Raw genomic sequence first — 19,965 nt, forward strand, 5'->3', positions numbered from 1 at the left:
AATTTTCTTGCCAACAACATTTTGGCTTGGGCAATTTCAACTACTTGGAAGCTATATAATGTGAGATTTCTAGTTAGAAACCTTCAGCTCTGTTGAATGAGAATTACATTCATGCTAGAGTGGTTCACTCTTGTCTCATTTTCAACCCCTTCCAGAACCTTAACAGAAGCTTCCCTTCTGTCTCTTCAATGCTTCTTGCTGCTGTTGGTACTGCCAACTTCTCTGCTTTAACTCCAGGGGTCTGGCTCATTAATTTATTGAATCACAGCTAATTCCCAGTTTTCTATTCTGAAGTGTAGAGTCTGTTTTCTAGGCCTTATCTGTAATTGTTAAAAAATCTGTTGTGTTTGTATGAAAGAGAATATACATATTGTTATTTATAATAGTTGCCTGTTAGTACAGAATGCCAGCAATCTGTATTGATAACAAGACAGAAAACAACCCCCTCACCCTAAATAACTTACATTTTAAATGAACAGCCAAGGGAAGAATGGGAAATAATGGCAGGGTAGAACAACTGAACAGCTCAGTTTAATGCTTATCTTGTCATGCTGTTTGTTCTTTATTTTTTTACCTTATGTCTCCTTAAAAATGGAGAGTATTTTGTTATCCTACTAATTCTTGAACTGACAAGGGGATCTGGCTTTCATGGGCCTTTAAGGCTGACATTAAGATACTAAAGAAAAAAAATCCAAGTAAATGCATTAAACAAGTTGTTATTTTGATTTTGGAGAACAAATCTATACATATTAGTAGACCAATCCTATTTTTACAGATTGTTCTAGTGCACCAACAGTTACTTTACTGTTCACTATAAGATTTTTTCAAAGGTACAAACTCTTAAAAAAAACCCCCAACCTGCTTTAAAATTCATGCACGCTTCTAAATTATGTCAGTTTCTGCTAATACAATTTAGAACAGATTCATTCTGATAATAGAAAGTTTCACAGAAAAGGGTGAAAACAGTTTACAGTTGTCTTAAAACATCATTTAGGGTCTGTACTGTGCCCTAAATGGATGAGACTGCATATACAAGGTGCATGGCCAGAACACACCCAGGTGTGTTTCTATTTAGGGTGGTTTTCATATCTAGACTCTTACGTAATCATATAAAAATGATGAGGAAAACTTCCAACAAAGTCTCAGGGAAGGTTAATGGTGCAAATTCTGCTTCCTCTCTGTCTTGGATTATGTACCCTAAAAATGTGTATTCTATTTCATTTGTTGAAAGCTGTTTATTGGGAGATGTTTTATCCTTCTTACTCCAGGGGGAAGGGGGGCGGATGCCTTCTGATAATGGCCCAGACATTAAATCCAGGTGGGTCAGTGTTTCTTATCTCTTTCACCACCCCTCCATCCTCCAGGGGGACATCTTCTGATAATGGGCCATCAGGGCCCACCAATGACATGACACATTCCATCATCCCATTGTGAGATGCTCCACACAGGGGGGGAGCAGCCAGCTGTTCCTAGCTAGATAAGAACTGGGACTGAAGGACACAAGGGATCCTGTTTTTCCACTGGATTCCTGGAGGAAACCAGACCCATCTCGTCACCACTAGACTTTCTACAGGACCATCTCTACTCCACAGAACCACATCTGTTACTCCAGGAGGACTTATTTAGGCTGCTTCCAACACCCTGGCCAATAGGGTGCCAGGTCGTATCTCTGACTCTGTCAGGGTTTTTCCAGGAGTTTTGTTTTCTCCCTTGCTTGTTTTTTTTTTTTTTTTTTTTTTAATACTACCGCATTTGTATTTTCCTTCTTTTTAGTATTCCTAGTAAAGAACTGTTACTCCTATTCCCTTATCTTTCCCTGAAAGCCCCTAATTGCAAAATTATAATAATTGGGAGGGAAGGGAGTTTACATTCTCCATTCCAAGGGAGGCTCTAGCTTTATTTGGCAGACAACTGTCTTTCAAAACCACTACACTCTCTTGCACAGATAAATCACTCAGTGGGTAAAGTAAGTACTCCAGCTTCAGCTGGAGTTGAAAAGTTTAATTTGCATACTGCATATCTGCAGTGGTGAACAGGTCTCAGAATATGGAAGAACAATGTGTTATGTCTTTAGTCAGGAAAAAGTTTATTTGAAAATTGTACGTCTTAGTAGTTACTACAGACAGTGTGATTTCTCTCTATCTGATCAACAAAAGAGCCTAATAAATAATAGCATAGTGCTTTATTTTCTATTTCATTACCTAATGTGTATCCTGCTAGGGAATTTTGTGGCTTGAACTGAGAAAATTTTGTGGCTGAATTTTCAGAGAAAATTCTTGCTTATAGTTCTGCAACCATTTAATTTTTCTGAATTTCCCTATTACGATTCTGAGTAGCTATTGCATCAGAAATAACAGGTGTACAGTGCTGTTATTGCCAAATCATATTATTTATCTCCTAAAATGTTCCCAAATTGAAAAACACAAAATAAATACAATAAATTACACAACACATTAGAAAAATATTCAAATTAAGGTGCACTTCCTAGGAAATACACATTTTAAATTATATTAGTTAAATATCTTACTAAGCAATTATTCTTGAATCCTCAAAAAAGAACAATGGACTTAAAAGGCTTTCTTTTTCAGCTGAAAATGACCGTAAGGAAAAATTAATGAAAATGCAAGTAAACTTTTATAATTGTAACAGACAGTCCATTAATTTTTTCTGGAATAATTTAGAAGTACAGGTATATCTCCACGAGACTGGACGACCGCTGATGGCAAAAAGAAAGAGCCTGCTCTTTGTGCGGGGGGAAAATATTGCTTTATTCTCCAGTCCTGCCCAGCTTGGCTGGAGATCTTCCCAATGGCTCGTCGGTGCCCAAGAGACCTCGGCCCCGCCCATAAGTGGGCTTTTTCCCCAGGGGGCAGGGCCCAGAGGCAGGGACAGGACATCATCCAATCAGGGAGAAGTGGCAGTGGAAGAGAGTTAGGTTACAGATGAGTAAGGAAAAACCACATGATACCCATTACAAATCCAATAAAACACAATATAAACCCAATTAATGCATTACAATATTTCTCCTTTTCTTATTAAATTAAGAAGGAGGAAGGCTCGGTTTGTGGGAGATGCTCAAAGTTCAGACCTTGAGTACCTTTAAAGTTGCAGAAGAAAAATGACCTTTAGTGCAAACAAACTGTTTAGAAAAACACTGTTAAGGAATAATAATTATAAGGAGAAGGTTCGGCAACTTTCTCCTCCAGGAAGCACTGGCTACTTGCGGGGCCTCTGCAGGCAGTTTTGCAGTTTTAGGGATGAAAGGTTTCACCCACTTGGCTGGCACCCACTTGGGACCTGAGGGAGTGGACACGCAGGCGTACCCACGACCCCAGGTGATCAGATCATGAGGACCCTCTGTTTCCCTGGCTGCTGGATCCTTTACCATTACCAGTGGCTTTGCTTTCAACTGCAGTTGGCAGTTCTCTCTGAAATGGCACACAATTGGTGGGTTAAGATTTTCAAATGCGCAATTTAAAAAAATCAGAGTGAACAAGGCTTTGGACAACTGGATTTGGGGTGTTTCTAATTTTAGGGACTGATGTTGTTGGTTGAGGACCCTTTTGAGATTTTGGTGTGTCCTTTCCACAATGGCCTGACCTGTCGGGGAGTAGGGGATGCCTGTTTTGTGCTCTACTCCCCATTGCTGCAGGAAGCTTCTGAACTCCTTGGATGTGTACATGGGTCCATTATCAGTTTTTATTGATTTGGGGATGCCCAGGAAGGAGAAAGTCTGTATTAGGTGTTTTATGGCATCACTGGACTTCTCCCCTGTGTGGGCAGAGGCATAGACAGCTCCAGAAAAGGTGTCCACAGATACATGGACATACCTTTGTCTACCAAAGGACATGATGTGTGTCACGTCCATCTGCCATACCTCACAGCTGTTCAATCCCCTGGGGTTTGCTCCTGCACTCAGGGCTGGGAGTGCGTGTTGCTGGCACGAGGGACACATTGACACAATTGCCCGAGCCTGTTCCCGACTCAGATGGAACTGGCAGACTAGGCCTGGTGCATTCTGGTGAAAAAGCTGATGGCTGATTTTGGCTTGTCTGAAGATGTTTGGGAGTGGGGCCATCTCCACAGGCACAGCAAGAGCATCAGCCCTTCTGTTGCCCTCGGCTGTGAACCCTGGTAAATCGGTGTGTGATCTGATGTGCATCACATAAAACTGTTGCTCTCGCTGGGAGATCAGATTTACTAGTTTTGAGAGCAAGTTGAAAAGTGCAGAATTGGAGACCTCACTCAGTACAGCTTGTTCAGCTCTGGATACTACACCTGCTACATAGGCTGAATCTGTGACCAAATTGAATGGCTCAGAAAACTTTTCAAAAGCTCTAACAACTGCAGCCAACTCAGCTACCTGAGGTGATCCTTCCACCTCAACAATATCTTTTTCCCTCTGCTGAGTTTGAGGATTTTTCCATGTTATTACTGATTTATGAGGTGTTCCAGATCCATCTGTAAAACCGGTTAAAGCCTTTAAAGGCCTCCTGCTCTGAACACTTTTTAATGACAAATTGAACTGAATTTGTTCTCTAAATCATTTGTGAGCAGGCCGATGAATTGAAATTTGACCTGTGTAGCTATCCAGAGCAAACTGCAAAGCTTCATTTTCATGAATCAGGTGCTCTAACATTGCTTTTGTGATTTGGCCTGAGTTTATCTCAGTTGGGATGTGAATACACTCAAAATCACATCCTGTCAACTCCCTGATCCGGGTCCTGGCTTTCCGGATCAATTCTGCTACCAATTCCTGTGGCCTGGTCATTCTTTTGGACCGGTGGTGACTGAGGAAAACCCACTCTATGATTAAGAGGGGATCCCTACAGTCTTTGTCCTTTTTTGATTTTTCCACTCTTTCCCACTGAAAAATCATCCCGTGTAAGTGTGGAAATTTGCCTAAAATGATGAATTTGAATGGCAAGTCTGATTTGCACCTATTGGTCTGTCTGGTGGCCATACAGTCCTGTACCTTTTCTAGGGCTGCTCTTGCCTCTTGGGTGAGGGTCCTAGGAGAACTTAGCTCCTCTTCCCCTTTTAAAAGATTAAATAGGGGGTCTAGGTCTTTAGTGGTCAGACCTAGCCAAGGTCTTACCCAATTTAAGGACCCACACAACGGCTGGACATCTGCTGAGGTCTTGATGTTATTTTTGACAACCAATTTTTGTGGCACAATGGTCTGCTTACCAATCTCCAGACCCAGGTACTTCCAGGGTGGCATCCTTTGAATCTTTTCCTCCTGAAGCTCGAACTCTGCAGCAACCAAAGAATCGAATGTCAGGTCAAGAATGTGGGACAGTAAGTCATCACTGGGGGCACACACGAGCACATCATCCATGTAGTGCAGGGTGATGACTTCTCCTACAGCTGCACGCCCTGGGGACAGCAGTAAGAGAGGTACCACTGACAAACAGATGGCAAGTTTTTCATCCCTTGAGGAAGAAATTTCCAGTGGTATCTTTTCCTCAGGGCTTCTCGGTTGAGGATAGGGACCGAGAAGGCAAAACATGGGGCATCGTCAGGGTGAAGAGGGATCTGTAAAAAACAATCTTTGATATCAATAATTGCCAAATTCCAATTTTGGGGGAGCACTGCTGGGGATGGCATCCCTGGTTGGAGAGAACTCATGTCCTCAATGACATTATTAATTTGACGGAGGTCGTGGAGGAGCCCCCACTTGCCTTTGTTTGCCTTTTTTATAACAAAGACTGGGGAATTCCATGGAGACGTGGTTTCCACAATGTGGCCTTTAACTAGCTGTTCATCCACTGGCTCCTGACGCGCCTTCAATTTTTCTTTACTGAGCGGCCACTGCTCTACCCAGGCTGGTGAATCAGTTTTCCAATTGAGTTTCTGGGTAGGGCGCTCTTCAGTGGCCGCAGCCTGAAAAACTAGGGGGTCAGCTGGAATGCCATTCGTGACGCCCCACTGGGCCACCAGGTCTCTCTCCCACAATGGCTCTGAATAATCTAAAACAAGTGGACGCAGTGTAGCTAATTGTCCATTTGGCCCCTTAATTTGCACAACACTTTTTGACTGTTTTGCCCATTTCATTCCCCCTACACCTTCTATGTGTCCAGCCACATTTTGCAGTTCCCAATGTGGGGGCCACATCTTTTCTGGTACAATCGTTACATCCACGCCTGTGTCCAATACCCCTCTGAGGTTTATTGCCTCCCCACCGTGACAGACCTCACACCCTATTATGAGTTTGTCCCTCCCAATAACTCGTGTGGGGCAAACATCAAGGTGTTTGTTCCTTGTGCTGTCTTTTTCAGGGAACGGGTCAGGTGCTGGAATTGCCTGAGCTATTATCTGCCCCTTAGGCAGAAACAAAGGTGGACGGACACAGCGCAGCCAGAGAACTAGGTGTTTAGGGTTTGATGAGACAAGACCCGGAAGGATCTCGATCTCTCTCGGTGCATACTTGGTGTCCCCAAGGATGACATACTTACTGCCAGCATGTTGCCAGGAGCCTGGCACTTGTAGATCCAATGAACCTAAATGCCAGTCTGTGTCACTTAGGTGCAAGGATTTTGTCAGTTGCAACCTAAAAGGCTTTTGGAGACATTCTGTGGTTAGGCAGGGTCTGCTCACGTCCTGATCTGAAAGGGTCATATCTGGTGACTTCTGCTGAAAGGTAGAACTTGAAAGGCAGGATTATTTAATTTAACATTTGCATTTTCTAGTTTTTTCTCCCCCCTCCTTGGATTTGCCCTATTTATGTTGGCACACTGGGCAAGTAAGCGCTGACATTTTAGTTTTTTGAAAAATTACCTTTGAACTCTTGAGACCTCCCACCCCCATTGTCCCAAAAGAGCAGAAATTGCTTCTTTAAAGGGCATTGAGATGCCCAATGTCCAGCCTGATCACACAGGAGACACGTTCTTCTTCTCTTGCGTGGTGGCTGCGGCACAGGCACAGGGGGCATGGCATCTGCTGTGGCAGCTCTTTGCAGTGGTCTGAATGCGTCTCTGGAGTCATGAAAGGAACTTTTGGGGTACAAACATGCAGCATGTCATCTAGGGTTGGAGCCGGTTCCATGGGCAGGCTGAGGATAGCTGTCTTGCACTGTTCATTTGGTTGGTCAGTGCCATCTCCTCCAGGACCTGTTCTTGGGCTCCTTCATTCTTAACCTGTAACTCGATAGCTCGGGTCAATCGCTCCACAAACGTTACAAAAAGTTCTGATGGAAGCTGCTCTATTTTACTGTAAGGTTGGAAGGACCCATCGGGCTGGATTGAAAAGAATGCTTTGAAAGCAGTCTCTTTAATGCGTTATAAAACAGCTAAAGGAATTTCCTGAGCTTGCTTGAGTGCTGCAACCCATTCACCGTCACCACATAGATGTTCTAACCGAATTGGCAAATTATTATTATCAACAGCCGTTTCAGGATTTTGCCAAAGCTCTGGGAGTAAATCTCTTAATCTTTTTTCCCATGTGGAGTCCCAAAGCCTAAACTGTGTGGATGAAAGGAGGGCAGAAAAAAGCTGCCAGAGGTCAAAGGGAACAATAGGATTCCCTGCTAAATTTGCTTTTAAAAGGCTGCAAAAATATTCACTTTGGCGTCCAAATTTGGCGTGAGCTTTGCACAAATCCTGAATCGCTTGTTGGGGGAAGGGGTCCCAATTACTGTGGACAGCATCCCCCCTTTTTGACCGTCGGTATGTGACAGGGGTGGCAGAAGAGTCGGAATCGCTTCCCGCTTCCAGGTTCCCGGCTCCCCCCAACTCCCCTCCGGGGTGTGGGAACCGGGGCTGTGGGCGGGGAAACCGTGGGAACCAGGGGCAGGGAGGGGCTGGAGGCTTGAGTCACACGGGGAGGAGTCAGAGGGTGGAGGTTTGAGGGTGGGGGCAGAGTCAGAGGAGAGGGCGGTGCCGGGAGCAGCACCGAAGGGAAGGAGGGGTCTGGGGAGAAGAAGGGATTGCGAAAGGGATTGCGGGAAAGAGGGACAGACAAAGAGAGAGGCTCCTTGTGACTCGAGAGCACGTGGTTTCAGCCATTTTGGGGAACAAAGGAGTCCCCTCCATCTTGTGACCCCCCTTCCGAACTAAGACTAGCTTGGGATTTGCTAAGATGTGGGTTTTGTGCACTCGAACTGCCTGCAAAAGCAAACAAAATCCGGGGTTTACAAACTGGGGAAGAAGGGAGTTTTGGGGAAAGTTTAGGGGTTTCTCGAGGAATATTCGATTTTGGGAAGAGATTTTGGGGTCAGGATAGGGAGAAACGGAGGAGACTGGGGAAAGTCCACAAGGAACCTGCTTTTTTTTCTTTTCACTTTGTTTTTGCATTGCAAATAAAATCTGCAAGGTCCAAAGAGCAAAATTTGTTTTTTCTTTATCATTAGGGGAGCTTGATTGAGAAAATTTTTTTACAACAGTTTCCCAAAATTCTGGGGAGCTTATTTGCTCAGACGATACACCTGGAAATTGAGCAAATAACCGCCGAAGGAAATTTTTAAATTGCTTCTTGGAAAAATGGGTTTTTCCATCATCTGACACACTTAAAATCTGATAATAGGCTCTTTTTTGAGACACAGATAGCCTAGAACCCATTTTTGGCTCAGATTTTAAGTTTCTATGTCTCCTTTTTAACTGTGACTGAGAAACCAAAAGGAAAAAAACCTCAATAGAGAGAGAAAAAAGCCAAAAAGGGCAAACAGTTTCCTTTTCCACCCACCCCCAGGCTGCCAAAAGAAAGCACTTTGAAGGTTTTTTACTCTGAAAGCAGAAACCTTCTGCGAAAGGAGAAACTCTTTTCTCTGAGGTTCAATGCCCCTTAAAAAGATTTTCCCTTAAAAAACCAAAGGTGGTACTCACCGAAAATCCAGCTTTCCTTTCCTTTCTGTCCTAATCACTCCTTTTGCATGAGACTGACCCTTTTTGGTGCAAAAAGAGCTTCCAGTCTCTGATCCCAGGATCAGCTTTCAACGAACATGTGGTCACTCTCTCTGGGAGCAGCTTTCTGGTCGAGGGCTTCTTTGCAGCACTCCGATGGGTTTTTTGAGTCCAAAGGAGAAAACTGCAGCCCTGGCCATGGAATCCTGTGCTTTGTAGACTCCACAGTGAACGCCAAGCCTGACGGGTCTGTCTCTCCGTGGGATTCCTCGGCCATGTGCTCCCCGAGTGGCTCTTCCAGCTTTTTGGGCGCCATTTATGGCTTCAAGCCATACGTAAGGCGCCAGTTGTGGTATTTCTTCACAACACTGGATGACCACCGATGGCAAAAAGAAAGAGCCTGCTCTTTGTCTGGGAGGGAAAATACTGCTTTATTCTCCAGTCCTGCCCAGCTTGGCTGGAGATCTTCCCAACAGCTCACCAGTGCCAGGGAGACCTTGGCCCCGCCCGTACGGGGGCCTTTTCCCCAGGGGGCAGGGCCCAGAGGCAGGGACAAGACATCATCCAATCAGGGAGAAGTGGCAGTGGAAGAGAGTTAGGTTACAGATGAGTAAGGAAAAACCACATGATACCCGTTACAAATCCAATAAAACACAATATAAACCCAATTAATGCATTACAACACAGGTAAATAAACCAGTTTAATTTTTTTTTTCCTAAGACAATAACAACAAAATAATATAAATACACTGACACTGGGATAAGTGTTTGATGTTAGGGTAATAATGATATTAGCACAGCTGGATGCCTTCTCAGCATTATTGAGTTCCTGAAAATTTTTGCATCTAAAATTTGCACCATACACTTTCTATTTTTAGAAGAGTTCTATTATCCTTACTATTATTTTTTAATGTGGTTGATTTGTTTTAGTTTTGTGCATTCACCAGGTTTAAAAACCGTGCTGTCATACTGCTCTGTTATGGAACCCAGTTGGTAATACATCAATTTGCAAAGTGAGAACAAAAACAAATTAAGCAGATAAAAATAATCTGTTTGGTCTAATAGTAGTTAAGACTCACAATTCAAATATCAATATAGAATATGAAACCTTATTAGGAATGACAGTCAAAGAAGAGGAGTAAGATATTATTCCATGCATTGAGGCACTCAAGCTTGCTCTGAGTGGCAGAATCTAAGTGGTGAAGTCCGTCGTGGTAATAGTAGAGAAAAATCTCAGATTTTTCACAGTGGTAATAATAGAGAAAAATAATAGAGAAAAATAATAGAGAAAAATAATAGAGAAAAATAATAGAGAAAGTGTGCTTTTGTGGTCAGTCAGGATGAAATATCAGGAAAAAGTGATGAGGAAGATGAAATAATTTCAGACTAGGCTGACCTTTGGTAGAAGTACAGCATATACCAAGATGCAAAATATTGACAAGGTCTTGGAATGTGTTCACCACATTTGTTATTTCAGCCTTGAGAAGGAAAACAAGGTGAAACGCATCTGACATTGAAATTGTCAGTATAAAGTTCTGGGAAAATTTGAAGATGAAGAGCAACACTGATGATTGTGAAATTATAGAACTCATGATTTTTAAGATGAGAATAAAAATCCCAAAAGTAAAAAAATTCTATAGTAAAGAGTCATAATGGAATAAAAGTCTTCGAATGCCAGAAGACCCTTAGAAAAAATATTAACAACATTAAAGACAGAAATATTTCAAAGTGAAGAACCTTGGAATAAACAACAACAACAAAAAAGTAGGATAGCCAAAGACAGATTTGCGAAGAAGGATGAGCGAGTATTAGTAGCCATCCTGAATATGTGTCAGAACTGTCAAACTACAAGTCAATAATCAAGCACGATGTTTAGATGTTTAAATAAAAGTATATTCAGTAAGATATATGAAGTACTATGTCCACTGTGTTTGAAACTGAAAAAGACTAAAATGGAGTAGGGGGTTTTTAGAGTTTTGATGACTGTATTTCATTAAAGTTTTGGACAACTCAAGAATCAGCAGAGAAAAACATGCTGCAAAACATGATACAGTAAAAACAAACATGCTGGAGAACATGATATGCCTAAAAAGTTGAAAAAAATGGACTTTACAAAAATATAAATGAACAAAATAACATAAAATTAATTCTTGCTGTACAACTAAAGATAGGATGTCTTGTGTTCAAATATGTAAAGTGCACCTGAAAATAGGAAGGCAAACACCAGTGTTTGTTCTGAGACAAAAATCAGAACTCAGTTTGCAGGAAGAAAGATTTATGTTAAGCATTAAAGGGGAAACAAAACGAAACAACAACCCGCCCCCCCCCCCCCCAAAAAAAAAAAGAAAAAACACCAAAAAAAACCCCAACAACCAAAATCAAAACAAAAAACCCCAACAAAACAAACACCCCCCCCCCCCCCCCCCCAAACCAATGCCAGTATTTTCACAATTTGATACTTAAATAATGAAGTAGATGGCCTGTACAGATTGTAGTATCTTTATCTCACTGAAGATTTAAGGACAGTTGCTGTGAACAGTTTAGATCTTTTCTTTGGGCAAGAGAATGGACTATATCAGTTTTCTTTCAATTCTTTCTGATTCTTATATTTTTAAATCTCCTTTACAGAATGAAGTAAACTGTGAGAAAAAGGCACAAAGACTAGCAGGGTAAATTAACAGTTTTTATCTGAATTATTGTCCTCTGTTAATGAAGGTAGAGATTTGCACTGTTATTTAAAAAACAGAAGACCTGCATTTGTAGATTCCAATTGGAATATAAGTTTGCAACAAAAAAAAACCCCCATATTTCATCTCTCTAATGAGACATTGATGATGGTAATTTTTTAAGAAGTCATTGTATTCTGGAGATAATGGGATTTGTACCTATAGGAATGTATTTAATGTAGTTCCATAGTAACATAAGAAAGGTAAAGTCTAACCTTTTTTAGGAAGGACTGATTTGATGTAGTCCTTTTATTTAAAATCCTTCAGATTGTACCTCTTGTGAAATGATTTATTTCTAATGAATCTGCATTGGGCATTGGCTGCAGAGCATGACTTGTAGAAGTGAGCCCTAAACACTAAAAAAGGCTGTCTTTAGCCTTGTCTTGACTCCGGGACTACATTTAAAATACTAAACTATGTTAAATGAAATTTCAACTAAGGAGCTACCGTTGAGAAGCGTGCCTCTTTTTTTTTTTTTTTTTTTTTTTTTTTTTTTTCCTTTTCTTTTCTTTTCTTTTTTCTTCCCCCCATTTACACTGTGCATATGAGCCCATAATAAATTTTATTGCCTTTTAATGGTTGGCTGGTTGGTTAGGTTTTTCTGTTTGGTTGGGTTTGGTTTTTTTGTTTTTTATTTTGTTTGGTGGGGGTTTTTTGTGGGTTTGGGTTTTTTTCCTTCCCTCTGGACTACAGCAACTCATAGATGATAAAAATCTTTCTCGAGTTGAGAACTGTAAGGAGTATGTTTTCAAAGTTGCTTTTGATTAATTTACTTGCTTTAGATAGTTTCTGTAACAGGGAACTGTGAGTTACATTTCAAACAATATAAGGGTCGTGGGGTAGCTGTGAAGGTTGAGGGACATAAACAAACATAAAATTTTCATGAAAATCAGGGGTTGTAGATTTTTAACTCCAATGGTAGAGGTCATGACTTAAAAATGTAGGTGGGAATTTGAAGAAGCTCCCAATTTGTCTGCTTTCTTTTTTTGTGTGTTTTGGGTATACTCAATTTCAAATAACACATTTCAGTGTCTTTTGGTTGTGTGGGTTTTGGTTGTTTGTTTTTTTTTTTTTTTTTTTTTTTTTTTGTTTTGTTTTGTTTTGTTTTGTTTTGTTTTCTTTTGGTTTTTTTGTTAAGGTATGGGTTATGATTATGGTATAGTTTTGGTCTGTGTATTTGATGCATTTGCTTAATGAGTTGTTCAGGAATGATAAGCAGCCTGACACAAAATCCAATACTGTTAATAAAAATTTCCTATGCACCTAAAAGAAAATAGATGTGGGCTCTAAAGATGCTTGCATGGCTTCATGAGCAGCTTTTGTTCCAACAAGCTGTTACAAATTTGCTCTTACAATGTATAACACAACCTTTGTATGTTTATGATACTAGGAGGACAAAAAACATTCTGGTGTCACCACCAGAATGAAAACTCACATTTTTCAGGTGCATGGCTTTAATTTTGCCACTTAACATTTTCCAATAAAAGGAAATTGACACTAATGATTTTATTTTTATTTTACTTTTTTAACTTTCATTTTTAAAGACAATAATGTTTTATTAAAGAAAATGTAAGTTGAAGGTACAATCAATTTGTTCTGCTAATCACCTATTTAGGAAAAATGCAAAAATAAGGATGAAGTAACATCATCTGCAGCACTTCACCTCTACATAACAGTTTAAAATTTCCTCTAGAGTAATTGATTACTGGTTTTCTTGAAGGTCAGTCCCATTTCTTCCTATTCTCCCACAACGGGAACTACTGTACACAGCCATAGGATAACAATGGTCTCTATTCTCCCAGCAGTTACCAGGGAGACTGAACTAATTAGGAATCATGCACATTGGAAGCACTTTCTATTAGGGACTGGGAAAAGCAGTAATTATTCCTGAATAAGAAAAATAATGATCATATTGGTCCTTATAAAAATTTGGGGTTGCCTCACTAAAACTAGTAAAGTTTGTTTTCACTCTGGAATTTTAGGTGTCCTCCTGATTACCCAACTTTCCTACTTGTATGATACATGTGCTAAAAATTTTTAAAAATTTAATAAACATCAGGTAAATACTATGACAGAAAAATGTCTTTGAACTAAAAATCTGTGACAGATTCTGATCCTGGTAAGGCTAACCAGAATGACCAAAACTCCATTGTGCTGGCCTGAAAACAAAACCAATCAGAGACTCCAAGGCAGAAAAAACCAAATTAATAGGAAAAAAAAAAAGGTAAAATAAAATAAAATAAATGCAGTAGTACAAAAGGTCACTGACAGAGTCAAAATACGACCTGACACCCTGTTAGTTAGGGTGGTGGTAGCAGCCCAGATGAAGTGGTCTTGTTGAACCAGTCATCCTGCAGAAAGATCTGGTAGCTCTTGCCCTCTGGAATCCAGTGGGTAAGGCTACCTGCACTGTCCCAAATCCCAGATTATATCCAGGTGGGAATGCTTGGCTCCTCCCCCTGGGCAGAAGATCTCACAACAGGCTGATATCATTTTATCAGTCTTGTAATGGGTCCTTGATTGCCCACTAAACAGAGATAGCTCCCAGAGGGAGTTACCTATGAGTCATGCAGCAGGGCATTGATGGGCCATACACAGAAGATGGTCTGGAGGGAGGGGGCAAGGGAAACACTGCCCAACCCAGTTTCAACAGCTCTTGTAGGTGTTCATAGAATACATACTGTGGGCACATCTTACATTGTAACCTAGGACATCCATGAACCTCAGTGATGTAAGTTAGGGCCCTAAGAATACATCTAGAACACAAATGTACTTGTTGATTATGATTATGGCTTTGAATTTAAATCCACTGAAGATTTGTGTATTTTTCTTATTCAAGTGGAATGTTTTATATCATCACATACTTTTAGTGACAGCTATTCTGACAAGAAAGTTAGGAAGTTTTAAGCTGACATAATTTTTATATAATTTGTAGTACATTTTGCAATGTTCACTTCCTCATTCTATAAGCAAAGAACATGGCATTATTAAAATTTATTTTACAGCAAGCTAGTATCTTCTAACACCTAGTCCTTTGAAATAACTCACCTAGTTGATCAAAGGAAGACAGCTGGTTGAATTTTCCTGGATTTCAGCAAAGTTTTCTACACTGTCTCTCATGGTATCCTTCTGGAGAAAATGTCCAGCTGTGAGCTGGAAAAGTGCATCATGCCACGGATGAGCAACTGGCTCATGGGTGGGGCACAAAGGGTTACAGTGGGGTTGTACACCACCACAAAGCGTGGGGTGACATCAGGCTGGTGACCTGTCACTAGTGGGGTTCCACAGGGCTCCATCCTCAGCCCTGTGCTCTTCAACATTTCCCCAAACTTGGACACAGGATTGAAAGGGATACTGAGCAAATTTGCCAATAAACAAAAATGGGAGGAACTTCTGACTTCCTCAAAGGAAGAAAGAACATGTGAAAATCCTCAGGAAATGAGTGGGCTGGGCAATCACAAACCATGTGAAGTTAACAAGGACAAGTGAAAGATTCTTGCACCTGGCAACTCTTGTGTGTAGGGACTGAGGAAGAAGAGGCTGAAGAACAGCACTGTGGAAAGGGACGTGGGGCTCCTGGTCAATGGCAAACTGAACACAAGCCAGCAGTGCCCTGGCAGCCAGGAGGGCCAACCCTGTCCTGGGGGGCATCAGGAAAAGCATCACCAGCTGGGCAAGGGAGGGGATTGTCCTGCTCTGCTCTGCACTGGGGCAGCCTCACCTCGAGTGCTGGGGACAGTTTTGGGTACCACAGTATAAAAATAAGATATTAGCCTGTAAGAGAGTGTCCAAAGGAGGGCCACGAGGATGATGGAGGGTCTGAGGGGAAGCTGTGTGAGGAGTGGCTGAGGTCACCTGCTCTGTTCAGCCTGGAGGAGACTGAGGGGAGACCTCACTGCAGTTACAGCTTCCTTGTGAAGGCAAGCCAAGAGGCAGGCGCTCATCTCTTCTCTGGGGTGAGAGTGACAGAGCCTCATGGAACAGCATGAAGTTGTGTCGGGGAGGTTTAGGTTGGAAAATTGAAAGCAGTTGTACCCTTCGACACACAGAGAAAGGTTGGGTACTGGAATAGTCTCCCTGGGGAAGTGGTCACAGCACCAGTCCTGGGCAAGGCTCTGTGACACGTGGTGTGAATCTTGAGGTGTTCAGTGCAGAGCCAGGAGTTGGACGCAATGCATCCCTTCCAAGTCAGAACATTCTCCGATTCTGTGAAATAATGTTGAGAAATGGATTGCCTTTCTGTTTATATTTACATGCATCAAAATCTCGTGTGCAAATAAGCAAATAATACTGTTTCTGAAGATTCTGTTGCTGAATCTATGGTTCCATTAAGGAAATAATTACCAAGAATAATATCATTCTATTTATCAGCTTCATGAAAATTTAGAAGGCTGTTAGTAAGTGTTTTTTTATTGTATCTAATGATGCAGACAGTAAAATAACTTCACCTTGAAAATTGAAAGGAGAGATGCATGCTTTGAAACCTTGAAGACAATAATCTCAGCATCTGAATAGAGCATTAGCTTTCTAATCAGACAAGATTAGGTGGAATTCAGTGTTGAAGTTCCTCATGATGGCTGCAAAAGTCTGCAATTTGCCTTAAGTGAAAATTGCTGAAAGAAATATGAAGAGGTGCCATACCCGTGCAATCACACAGAACGTAACTCCACTTCTCAAATCAATGGCAATATGATTGTTGATGCTGATAGAAGGAGAAGTGAGTCAATATTTTCTGAACAGCAGAATTTCTTCATTGAATTTCTATTTTTTTAATGTAGTTGTCACCTATGATTACAAAGAAACAAAATTTACAGGAAGTATAATGGATCAGTAAAAAGTTATTTAGGGCCAAAAACATGAGAAACAAACTAAAAATGTTTTAGCCAAATAATTTTCTGATGTTCTACATTAAAAAAGTAAGACAACTCTCTTTCCAAGTTTGAAGGTGGAGCCTAATTATATTTAATGTATATCTTGTAATTTTTAGGCAGAGGAATACTGTTGCAGGGCAATAGTACTACACCAAAGTAGTGCAAGACTAACCTAGTGTCTGTCTTAACTACGAAAATAATACTGTAGCATTTCATTATCTCATTACTCTTCTGGCAAATAATTTGGATTATGAAGTATTGTGATTTTTTGGAGGGAATACATATTGTTTGGGGGATTGGTTGAGATGATTTGTTTTTATAATTTTTGCCATAGAGCAGAAACACCAGTTAATTTAATTCAATGAGTTTTACCAATTAATAGGCACACTGTATGAGAAGCTGAGACATGTACTTTATGATTGGTTGCTGAACAATTCTTTATTTCTCTTACTAGCTTTTTAGTTAATAAGTAGGTTGATTCACAATGTACCAGCAAATACAACATAACATCTGGTAAATGTCAGGCTATAAACTGAAGCAGTGGAAACATAGAGGATTTCTCTGTGTGTTTATGACATAACCCTTGCAGGTGACATACACAGTGAAGTGAAAGGAGACCCCAAATCAATCATATATGCTTTTCAGTTCCTGCTACCCAACATGTCATAATTATGCAAGCATATGTGCAAAATCGGTATTGTTATATCTTCTGATGTATCTAGGCCACAAACTAGCACCCTTTCACTATTCTTCCCTTCGTCATAAGTGCATCATTGCCAGTTATAATCACAAGTTAAATTCTGCTATTTTGAATAACACCAGACTGTTTTCCTTTCCACCCTTCTGTGGGTGCAGAACACTTACTCTCCATTCCACTCCTCCTCAGACACCATCTCAGTGATGTTTGTTTCATCTTCATTCATAAAGATGAAAATTTTGGACTTTTCATAAATAGCAGAAAGCCAACACCAGCAGTGAGAAAGAGGCTGCAAAAATTAGATGTGAGTCAAAATTATGCTGATCTTCCTCTCCTTGGTTCTGAAAAAATATCCACCATGAGCTTCACTGCATAATTTTGGTGTTCTACAGCTGCAAGAGTCTGTCTGAAGTTCCCCTCATTTGCCTCACGATCGTCATAAGGACCCCGAGGACCCACTGCAGTTCTGGCCTGCTCGAGGTGGATGCTTGCCAATCATCTGCAGGTGCATTTTCCTGTGTCACCATGCCACGGTACATGGGCTTTGAGCAGTGTAATGGTAGTTCTGTACCTGAAGATTACATCTGCTTCACGGTCCCCGCTTCACGACAATAGCCTATGAATTTCCCCACCTCTTGGCCAAGGGAACTTTCTGGGGTAACTTTGGTGGTCCCCCACGGAAAATCCTTCATCTGCTTTGCAACCACCGTGACAGAGAGAGATCAAAACCCCCTTCCAAGGACTGAGATTGAGACCCCTATATGAAGCCCCTCTCAAGGACTGAGACATCAGACCCCTGCAACCCTAATTCAGGGATGGGGGCTGACTTAACTGCAGCGAGATGTTTGCCTGGAGGCGTGATCGTTGGACCAAGAAGACAATGGCTCTCGCTTACTGCTAAGAACATGGACTACCTGTTCCCCCTCAGTGGCTTCAGTAGATTTACCTGTTCCCCCCCCCCCGTGATTGAGGACTATAATAAAAACCCCTGAGTTAACCAGAGATTTTGAGAGAGACTCTCCCCGATGTGACGGGCGGACCCATCGACCGGACCACGAGGACTCCGTCTCCACGTTTGGTAGCTATATCCCCCCTTTCCTCTACCTCTTTCTCTATCTCTTTCTCTCACTCTTAATCCCTCTATCGCATTTGCTATGGTCAATCAATAAAAGGTACATTTGTTTTAATGCTGAAATCCCCTCTGTGTTGTGTTTTGCACTCTGAGATCAGTAAACGAACCATCACGCTTATATGAGCGGATCGTGACAACAGCTGGAAAGGTAAAAAGCTTCTGTGATAACAGACTTCTACACTTTGCTTGAGTAGATACGTTTGCTTTGCTTATTTTTTTCTGTAGGATCTGCTGGGCTATATGGTAGGATATATTTAGGAGTGAAATCTTTTGACAAGTTGAACAGTGGCAGTCTTGTAAAGCTCAAGAGCCTGTGAGAGATTCGATTTGCTAATTTTAATCACATTAGACTAACTGTGCTGTGTATCCTAAACTGTGATGTTCATACGGAATGATGTTAGTGATTTACATCACAAAAGGCAGTTTACCTTTGTATTTGAGATCTATATGTGATGAGGAGCTAATTACTAGGATTATAGCAGTAAACTGTGAAAATAAGATTCCTTTTTGCCATTGTCCACCTGAGAATTACACAAACTATCTGATTATCACACATGTTGAGATAGCTTATATCTATCATAGTGAGTCATCCTTTCATGTGGGAGAAAGAAAATGAAAACTGAGATTGTTATGTGATGGTGACCTCCCATTTTTAAAATATTTACTGTTTGTACTTGCTGTTCACCAAATACAGCCATTTGGAGCAGCAGTTGCTGCACAGAATTCAATAGAGGCCTTTTATTTCATAGCTACTGAGAAGATCCAAGCAAGGCAGAACATTTAAGCAGACCACAAAATGCTGCCAAAGACCTTCATGGCATGTGTAGTGCTTTGAATTATATTGGATTTCTGTTCATAATCCTTCTTGTTCCTAGAACATATCTGGCGTTACATTACCTTTTCCTTTTTTCTGCTTTGTTTTTCCCTTCTCCTGCAGCTACAGGTTTGCGTGATTTCTTATTATGATCCAGCTGAGCAGGGTTGAGAATTTATACACAACTGGTCAGGAATCATGATGTGGTTTTGTAAAGTCATTGTGTGTGTTTGTGTTTTCAGGGTGGTAAATCAGAGCTTATGGTTTGCACTGGAAATCTGATAGATGTATTCTGGTATGATGAAATAGAGTTACATATGAGAACAGTGCCTGCCAAACTTCTGTAGCTTGGGCTTTCACCATTCACTTTGCGCATTCAAGATCAATTTCTCTCACAAATTGTTGTTCATCGCTCTTCGTTCTATGAATACATACATACAACATTCAACATGCATTGTACACGTGTATTTGGTTTTCTGAGAACAAGAGCTGAAGTTTTGCCAGGTCTCTTTACAACTAGAAAAGATCTTAGGTAGTGTCTTTAAGTCACTTTGTAAGAAAGTTACTGACTTGTACAAGAAGAAATGGATCCTTCATAGGAGCCTCTTACAGTCTCCCTTTTTGAGCTTGAAAAGAAATATTTTTGAAAAAAATATTTATTAACATTTTCAAGCATCACAGAACCAGAGAATCGTCCATATTAGAAGGGATCTTCAAGATCATCAAGTCCTGCAGCCTTACCATAATCACCCCTAAATCATATCCCAAAATGCCACATCCAGATGCCTTTGAACACTTCCAAACACAGTGATTCCATCACCTCCCTGGGCAACTTATTCCAATGGCTAACCTCTCCTTCAGTTTAAAAATATTTCTAATACCTAA

The sequence above is a fragment of the Hirundo rustica genome, chromosome Z (genome assembly GCF_015227805.2).
Source record: "Hirundo rustica isolate bHirRus1 chromosome Z, bHirRus1.pri.v3, whole genome shotgun sequence".
NCBI classification, from domain to species: Eukaryota; Metazoa; Chordata; class Aves; order Passeriformes; family Hirundinidae; genus Hirundo; species Hirundo rustica.